Here is a 10,626-nt window from a genome sequence, read left to right on the forward strand (position 1 = left end):
CTATAACCCTGTCTTCCCATTTGGGGCAGGGGGGGGGGGGGGGGGGGCATAATGGATGGAGGCTCAGTCTTGCGGTGAGATGATTGACCCAGTCTGACATCGAGGTGCATTATCTCTTCAGAAAAATCAAGAGACATCAGATAGGATGATGTCGACATTGTTGAACTGTTTAATTCTCAACTCCTTTGGTGGACCAATTTTTTGCCCTGGGTAGGCTTCAGAGCCTGAATCATGGCATCAGTAGTGGCAGCACTGGAGGGTGGACCATGCTGAACCTTTGGAGGAGCAGGGAGCTTCACAATGTTAATGACCACAGCCATATCTGATGTTCTGGGAGGAGGTGTAGGCTCTGAAGTAACTACAGCAGCACAACTGCACTGGCATACGCAAGTATTAGTGCTGACAGTAGCAACTTCTGTTTGTGTACCAGCATCAGTCTTCTGAACAGGCTGATTAAGAACACATGCAAAGGAGATAGCAAGCTTGAAGGTCTGCTTAGCCTTATAGATCATTTTGGCCTCACCATATGAGAGACAGTTAGTTGTTTTTGTACTTCCTTTAAGGAAGACACTGCAGTCCCTACCCCACACAGTGTAATCTCCGGAGAAATTTACACACTTTGGATGAGATGAACAACCGACACCTTCATGGAGAGCCTTATTCTGGCTTCGGAACACATGCTGAGGCAAAGGAAACCAACCTTAATATGCTCTGGAGGTTTTGTGCTGCTAAAAATCAATATAAAGAGTCCGATTCTACAAGATCACCATCCACCCTTTTCATTATGTATTGCACATCAACAATGCCTTCCTGAGATCGCTCAAGCTTTCAGTCTATCCCAGGAAATGTCAACCAGATTCCTGCAAGTCACAACTCCTTTGTTACAGTTCAAGGCTGTTGTGCACTTCACCTTCTATTGCATACTCCCCAAGGCAGTGAGCTTTCTGGATGTTCTGGAGACCTGGCTACAAGAGACCTCTTGTTTGATTGGCTGTTGGTGTCTACCAGTGGCCCATCTTCTCTAATGGGAGGAGGAAGAGAAAATTTCGAACACTCCATCCCAGTCCTGCGAACAGCTAAGGAAATAAAAGTCCACCTAGACAGAGCTCCACATTCAACTGAAGTGTGGCAGGTTCCACATAGGTTGTCCACTAACGACTGTTCCATCTCAAGAGCCATGTATCTTATCATCACACAGCACACCTAGAGATTGGTGCGGTTTTTTTTTTTTTTTTTTTTTCACACATGTTCCACCACTGTGCCACACACAGTACTCGCTGAAGCATGCCCAGAGCTTATGGTGACAGAGGACTGGTGGCACTTACCAGTCCCCAGCTCAGGAACGCCAGGGTTGCCAAGCCCACACCCACAAAATGAATGCTTAGCTTAGCCCCTGAGAGTTCAAGAAGCACACCATTGGTGTGGGATCTATTCTGTAGGAGTGTCAAGAAGTCCAGACCACAGATAACCTATTCAATGTTTTTGAGATTTTGTACTGACACATCCACCAAGAAGAACCTCCTCACAGCAGCATCAGAGATGGACATGTTTTATTTGAAGAAATATTTGTAGTTTAATGAAATGTTAATTTTATTTCTTTAAGTATTTGAATGTACACATTTTAAGCTATTTCTTAATTTTCCATGGACACAATAAATAATATGAATAATCATAAAAAATAGAATGAAGTATGTTGTTATTTTCTGCTATGTATGGATAATACAAGAACAAGATGTATTATACAACTAAGACCATGAGAACAAGGCAAATTCAGACAAAATTTGAAATTTTATGATTTTCCAGTTACTTTGCTGTAAATCCACTCCAGAGAAAAAGCCAAATTTATCATCATCATCATCTTGTATAGTTTCAACTGCTGCCTGGGTCTGTTTGGAACAGGGTCTCTCCATCACCATCTGCCTTCTCACAAACTTTCCATCTCAACCTCAATCCAGTCTTCTCTCTTTCATATGCAGTCCTTCTCTCCTTCCAGCCACCTGTTTCTTGGTCTTCCACTTGGTCTTTTTGTCTTCCCTTTAAGCTGATGTACCTTTCTGAGTATCCTCTTCACCTACATTTGCTTGACATGACCACATCATCTAAGCCTTGAGCCCTTCATCCTATCCTTTAATGGTTTCTCCTTCACAAACTCCCTGATCCTCTTATTCCTTAACCTGCCCCTATTTGTCACTCAGTACTGCTTCTCAAGAATTTCATCTCGCTAGCTTCTATTTTGCTTCTCCCTCTTCCTTTCATTACCTGGTCTCAAAGGTACACATCAGAATTGGAACACTGTACACTGTCTTGAGGGATATCTTTGCTCCATATCAGGCTTCTAACACACTTCTAGAGTGTTTCTGATTGCCTCCCCTGCTCATTTATTTCGGTCATTTATTCCATTCTCCTGTATTAAGCTACCCACATCCTTAAAATTCTTTGTGTCTGTCATTCATTTCCCATAAACTGTTGTTCCAGTTGCGACTCTAAATACTCTCGGATACTTACACTAAATTTCATCCCATGCCCTAGTTTGTCTATTTGTTGCCATACTTTGAAATGCTTCCACAATTCCTCCTTCTTGTTTCCCCAAATCATCAAGTCATCCACAAACTCCTTTGCTTTTATCTTACCTTCACCAATTCCTTGTGCTCTGCCAGGCATTACGTTAGCCACCCCCACAATGATGAGAGCAATTTTGAGAAAGCACTTCCCTGCTTCAAGTCATTCTTTGGTTCTGATCTGTCTCTAAATTTCAGGCATCTCACATTCCCACTATACATACATTTCTCTCATGCTTAATGTAGTCTGCTTTTCTACTCCCCTGTTCCCAAGTGACTTCCAAAGCTTGTTTCTACATGCACTGTCATATGCTTTTTCTCTGTCTGAGAAGGCCTTCAGTAGTTATATCCAGAGTAGAACCATATTACAGGTAAGGAAATAATGTCTCCTTAATTTGTCACAAAAGAAAATGCTACAGTTTCCTTAAAACATTATACACTCAGGTGACAAAAGTCATCAGATAATGATATGCACATAAACAGATGGTCATAGTATAGTGTACACTAGGTGTAAAGTGACAGTACATTGGTGGAGAAACCATTTGTACTCAGATGATTCATGTGAAATGTCATCTGATGTCATTATGGCTGCATGACAGGAATTAATTGACTTTGAATGCAGAATAGTAGTTGAGGCAAGATGCAAGGGACACTACATTTCAGAAATAGTTAGGAAATTGCATATTCCGTGATCCACATTGTTAACAGAGTACCAAGAACACCAAATTTCAGACATTATCTCTGATCCAAGATGGTGACAAGTAAAATACGGTCTGTAAATTATGTACAAAAGACTGTGTAAGTGCAAGTATCTTGTACGTAAGGCGCAAAAAGTTGTGTCGAAAAGGTGTAAGTGCTTGCAGTGCATCTGCATTAAACTAAAAAAATTGTAAGTCCAATTGCTACAAGAGTGAAAACAAAGCAGGATTGTACTGTATTGAATGTGTATCAGACAACAGTGTGCAATTATAGTGTGAGATTTTGATAAAAAAAAAATAGATGTACTTAAAAAAGAAAACTGTGACCTTTTGAAGAAACTCAAAACATTGGAATCTTAAGTTAGTGAACTTGAACTGGTTATCCAGAAAAATGAGTACAATGAACAGTGCAAAATTACAGGTGAAATGGGGAACAAAACAGTGATCAAAATATGTAAACAAACCCGCGAAACACATCAAAATGAAAATCTACAGTTTTTAGTAGGTGATTATTCGATAAAAAATGCGAAAAATCAACAAAACTCAGCTGGTGAGGATAGTATGAGTACAAAAATAAATTGGAAAAGACGAATGGAGGCATGAAATAAAAAATTCTTCTGTTAGCGGGCAGTCATGGGTGGCATTCTGCAAGGTTCTTAAGCCCGAAAATACAGCCCAATTCTGATATGTTTCTCCTGTTAGCTAATAAAATTCCCTTTTGTAACTCCTTGTCGTTTGTCCCAAAATTATCTATATGAAGCAGTATGTTCTGTACCCCAATTGTTGCAGCACAAAAAAAACAATATGCTGTGTCTAATTCATCATTTTCCTCTAAAGGTTCCACTATGCATAGTGTGTTTGTGGGTAAAGCAGCATTAATGTCTGCCCAAAGTACTTTTTCTGTACCAAATGGTATTTTATATCTGAAATTGGCCTTCAAGGTAACAGTTTAGTTGATTCTTCTTTCTGGGGGGAGAGATCTTGTGGCAGAGTGTCCTTGGTAGTTATGTCACCTAATCAAAACAATGTTTCATTAAGTGAGTGCAGGCTTTCTTGGTGAATTTCATATATGAAGACTTCATAGGTTGTCAGCCAAGTAGCGTCATTGTCTCGTAAAAATGTTTTGATGGAATGCATCTCCATCATCTCAAGGCAAAGTGTCGGGATATTGTCGATCACAGGCTGATATCTCTGCTGGACCGCTCTCCGCTTCCCGCCACCGGCCAATCATGCACCCGCGACATCGCCTGACGAGCCTGGAGCGGCCGGATGGGGGGGACACGTGTGCGGGGTTCGTGTCCCAGTGTCTGTCTCTGTCTGCTCCGTCTGTGGCCCTTGGTGGAACGGAACATACTTCTCTGATTTTCCTGATTGCAGGCTGCCAGGTTGTGCTGAGATAGTAGCCATTGTTGCAGATGATCAGGTTGTTGTGTAACCATATTTCTATGGACTCTTTGATTACTGAGTCCCAAAATCCATTTGTAATACATATTTTCTTTGTGTCCTCAAAATCGAAGGTGTGCTTCTCGTCAATACTGTATTCTGCCACAGCAGATTTGTTGGTCTGACCCAAGCGTACGTGCCTGATGTGTTCATTGTGGCGCTGTGAGGTGCAACATTGCGTCTGTCCTATATATTGCATCCCACATTCGCATCCGATCTTGTACACACCAGGTGCCATCAGAACTAGTGGATCCTTGGTTGAACCGAGTAGGTCTTTGATTTTTTCCCCCTGCGCGGGAAACGGTCTTCACTTAATGTTTCTTGAGAATTCTTGCAATCTTGGCCATTGGGGGACCCGCGAATGGCAAGATTGCACAGCCCATTTCTTCATCTTCATCTGGTCTCCCTCTCTCTTCTTGTGGTCGGTCTTCAGAGCTCTTCTTATTTGTGTCTCACTGTATTCATTTTTCTTGAAGGTATCCTTCAGGTGTTGCAATTCTCCTGGCAAACTTGCCTTATTACAGATGGACCTGGCCCTGTGCACTAAGGTGTTGAGTACAGAATTGTGTTGCACAGTGTGGTGGCAGCTGTTGGCATTAAGATAGAGGTCCGTGTGTGTTTTCTTTCTGTACACTGCATGTCCTAGTGTGCTGTCCATGTATCTTGTGATCAGGATCTCCAGAGAGGGCAAGCTTCTGTTCTCTTTTATCTCCGCGGTGAATTTGATATTTCCATGTATACCATTGAGGTGTTGATGGGACTCTAGCAGTTTGTTCCTGTCATGTGGCCAAACTACAAAAATATCATCAATATACCTGTAGAAGGCTTTTGACTAGTGTTTAGCAGTGTCCAGTGCTAGCTTTTCAAAGTTCTCCATGTATAGGTTGGCTATGCGGGGGGAGCCCATAGCTACACCATGTATCTGTTCGTAGAACTGCCCACCACATTTGAAATAGGTGGTGGTTAGCACAAGGCGAAAGAGCTTGATGATATCCTCCTCAAAGTGTTCTTCGAGCAAAGCCAAGGAGTCTTCTATCAGTACTCATGTGAATAAGGATGTCACATCAAAGATGACTAGTAGGTCTTTATTTTCCAGCCACATGCCCTGTAGTACCTTCACAAACTCAGCCAAGTTTTTCACATGGCGTGGACCATAACCCACCAAGGGTTTTAGCTTCTGTGATAAATGCTTAGCAATAACATATGTCAGCAAGTTAATAGAAGACTCCCAGGCTTTACTCGAAACACTTTGAGGAGGATATCATCAAGCTCTTTCACCAAGTGCTAACCACCACCTATTTCAAATGTGGTGGGCAGTTCTACAGATAGATGGTGTAGCTATGGGCTCCCCCCCAGCACCAGGTGTAGCCAACCTATACATGGAGAACTTTGAAAAGCTAGCACTGGCCACTGATAAACACTAGTCAAAGGCCTTCTACAGGTATGTTGATGACACTTTTGTAGTTTGGCCACATGACAGGAACAAACTGCTAGAGTTCCATCAACACCTCAATGGTATACATGGAAATATCAAATTTACCATGGAGATAGAAGAGAACAGAGTCTTGCCCTCTCTGGAGATCCTGATCACAAGAAACATGTACAGCACACTAGGACATGCAGTGTACAGAAAGAAAACACACACGGACCTCTATCTTAATGCCAACAGCTGCCACCACCCTGTGCAACACAATTCTGTACTCAACACCTTAGTGCACAGGACCAGGTCCATCTGCGATAAGGCAGATTTGCCAGGAGAATTGCAACACCTGAAGGACACCTTTAAGAAAAATGAATACAGTAAGACCAAATAAGGAGACCTCTGAAGATCGACCACAAGAAGAGAGAAGAGAGACTGGATGAAGACGAGGCAAGATTGTGCGTTCTTGCCATACGCAGGTCCCCCAACAGCCAAGATCATGAGAATTCTCAAGAAACATAAAGTGAAGACCGTTTCCCGTGCAGTGGGAGAATCAAAGACCTACTCTGTTCAACCAAGTATCCACTAGTTCTGATGGCACCTGGTGTGTACAAGATCGGATGTGAATGTGGGATGCAGTATATAGGACAGACCCAGCGTTGCATCTCAAGTGCCACAATGAACATATCAGGCATGTACATCTGGGTCAGACCAGCAAATCTGCTGGTGTACAAAATGATGCCAAAAGTTAGAATACATATGTATTGAAGTATCTGATACATAACGTATTACAGGAAACATAAGAAAAGTATCTACTATACAAGTCATTATTTATTCATTTACCAGGATATGGCATTCAGATTTTCGGATTGCAACACTAAACTATAGAAATAAATACAGAGACAATGTAAGTTAATTGCATTACAAATTGTAAGTTTACATCCACAAAATCAAACCTTCAAAATCTTCAAAAAAGAAGAGAAAAAAATTCAGGGCCTAAGTGTGTGACAAGTGAGCCTACTTGAAAAACTCACAATGATGGGTACAGATCAGAAGAATATACTCAGTCATGATTGGGAATCAAGCAGCCACATAAACCAGAGTATTTAGGGATATGTTGACTCACGAAAGGACAAAATAATGAAAAAAATATTAGGGCCTGAGTTTATGGTGTGGGGACCAACCTATGAACCCAAACCACACTGAGTACAAACAAGCAAAAAATGTTTTGAGGCAGCAAAATGAATAAAGCTCATAATCATATTAATAAGTTCAATCATATGCAAAGAATAATTGTAAGAAGCATCTAGCCTCACTCACCCCACACTGTTTGCTAACTGTCCACGCAAACTAATCTATGTACATAGAAACCTAGGAGATCCATTCACAATTGATAAAAAAAATACATACTGATTTAAAGTTTCATAATGTATTGTAAAGTCAATCCTCTTTCTTGGAAAAAAAAAAAAAAAAAAAAAAAAAAAAAAAAAAAAAAAAAAAAAAAAAAAAAAAAAGAATTTATGCAGAATAACACTGTCTTTAGCAGTCTTGGCTAACAGTTTACAAATCTCACTCACAACACTGATGTAGTTAACAGATGCTTGAGTACGTTACTCGGCACCTATGATCTCTTGTAAGTTGACTGTTAGAGCAGGATAAAGCCATAGGGCAGTGTGGGGAGTGGATCCGCTCACATCTTTCAGTTTCCTCCCTAGAGTTCTTATCACACGCTTCAGTGGATAGGTAACTACCTGTCTAGCATTCACATAAAACATCTAGCACTCACATAAAATACCTTCTTCACATCACACTAGATAAGCTCTTCCTATTAATTTTTCAGTCAGTTATATGGGATATGTGACAGGTGTGATTAAAACGTGTTCACATATGAAACATTAATAAACAGAGTAAAATGGAATGAAAAAAAATTAACTAACAAGGTGATACACAGAGATATACTAAGATACTATTCCTAATTTTCACAGTACAAATTATGAACAGTGTCCCATTGCAAAATTGTAAAAAAATCTACTCGTTTAGTCTCATGGCATATATGTATCAAATTCTAAAGCACAAATTTATTACATAATGTAATTATATAGTACATTATAGATTTCAACTCATCAATAAATAAGATGGAACACTAGAAATCACATCATCTTACATACTAAATTCATGACAATGGAAAAAGAACAAACAAACAAAAATTAGATACTTATGGATCATGTCTACATGCTTTCAGTTCAGTGATATTACATAATCCAAACAACTTCTTATATTTAGGATACACAAGTCTGTATGCATTAGGATGTGGATTCTCAAGAATTTCGAAAGGTCCAGTATAAATATTGAAAAATTTCTTTACCTCAGATGTCAACACTAAATTTCTCTTTTTCTTTCCCCAACACAAGATCTCCTACCTCAAACTTAGAAAATCTACCTTTACCATCACGTCCATCCCACTGTTTTTTCATCATCTCCCTAACACACTCTTCCCTCTCACGTGATGACAGAATTTTACATGATGAAAACTAAAAATTTTCAGAATTAAAGTTAGCTGGTCTGCAATCAAACATCATTTCAAATGGTGAAAACCCTGTTGATGAGTGTTGTAAGCTGTTCATAATATCCTCAAAATCACAGTCATAATCTATTCAAGTGGTAGGATTCTTACTACAATATGTTCTAAACAGTCTTCCAATCTCTCTCATATATCTTTCTTTGAAGGGTGGTACACTGAGGTTAGAATATGCCTCATTTTTGTGTGATCAACAAAATCTTTCCAAGCTTGTGATGTAAACTGAGAACCATTATCAGATAAAATTGTTTTAGAAATACCCATCTGATGAAAATATGTGCTGTCAAACTTAGAGATGATTTGCTTACTGGTAGCTTTCTTAAGAAAAAACAACTTTATGAACTTCGAAAATATATCAGCCTCCACAAAAACATAACAAAATCCATTCTTAGACTTTACATAAAGGTCCATAAACATCCACAGACATAAGATCCAGGTTACTACTTTTGCATTTGGCCTCTACTTGTTCAGTTACTAACCTTCAGTGTTTGATATCTGTCACAGCTGGAAATCTTCTTCTTGACTCTCTTTCCTATGTTATAAAAATTGATATTTTCCTGAATCTTTTGTGTGCATTTGGTTGATCCACAATGACCAAAACTCTCATGTGTATAAGTTATTGAGTTATCAATACATTGTTCTGGCCAACAAATTTTCCAGTCCTCTGAGTCAGTCTTATGTCTCCTGAATAAAATACCCTTGTATACCTTATAATACTGTTCTGTTCTTTCTTCTCCTTTCTTACCCAACATGCTATTAACCAATTTCCAAATTTAATCATGATTTTGATACCTGCAGATGCCTGCAAATTTTTAAGGTCTCTTTTTCCTGTTTCACACCTTTCAACTACGTAGTTTTAAACTCATTCTCCCCTTCCTCAAGACTGTTAGATGATACACTCTCTAAAGGTAATCTAGATAAAGTATCAGTAACTACATTGTGCCCTTAATGTATCTGATTTCATAACTGAACTGCTGTAAAAACTAGGCCCAATGAGTAATTCTGTTATGGTACAGCTTAGACACCTGAATATAACATAATGCTTTGTGATGAGTATAGATGATGACTTTGTGACCTAGTAAATAATGTTTAAACTTGTCGAATGCTCAATGTACAGCCAAAAGTTCTTTCTCACATAAAGTGTATATCTTTTAATGTTTCTGCAATACTGTACTAGCAAATGTAAGATATCTATGTTCAATAACACCATCAACTTCAACCTCCTGAAATAAATGAGCACCCAAACCAACAACACTTCTGTCTGTCATAATACAAAAAGGAAGAGACAAATTTGGTCTGGACAATATCTGACTTTGACACAACTGTTGTTTGATCTCATCGAAAACATCCTGACACTCCTGATTCCAATCCCAAATGCTATTCTTCTCCAAAGGTTCACACAAGCATGGAGCATTCAAAGCTTGGTTGCTGCAAAATTTTCTATAAAATCCAGTTAACCCAAAAAGTGATTTAAGCTGTTCTTTTTGTGAGGAGTAAAAAATTATCAATAGCATCAAGTTTCTCTTTATGAGGTGCAATTCCTTTCTCCTAAAAATTTAACTTGTTCAACACCAAATGTACACTTACCTATTTTCAAAGTCATACCTCCTGATTCTAATTTTGGAAACACATCTCTTAACAGATACACAGGTTGTTCCCAAGTCTTTTCTGTAACCAGAATGTCATCAACATACACAATTAATTTTAAGCTCACTTCACTTCTCAAGACAGAATCCAGAGTTCTTATGAGTTCAGCCACAGATACACTTAGCCCAAATGGCACCATACAATGTCGGAAACACTTACCTTCACACAAAAATGCTGTATACTTTCTAGAATAAATTTCTAGTGGGATCCGGTGAAATCCAGAGGTCAAATCCAAACTACTCATATATTTTACATAATCAACTTTGTGTAACAGCTCATCCA

The sequence above is a fragment of the Schistocerca piceifrons genome, chromosome 8 (genome assembly GCF_021461385.2).
Source record: "Schistocerca piceifrons isolate TAMUIC-IGC-003096 chromosome 8, iqSchPice1.1, whole genome shotgun sequence".
Classification (NCBI taxonomy): Eukaryota; Metazoa; Arthropoda; class Insecta; order Orthoptera; family Acrididae; genus Schistocerca; species Schistocerca piceifrons.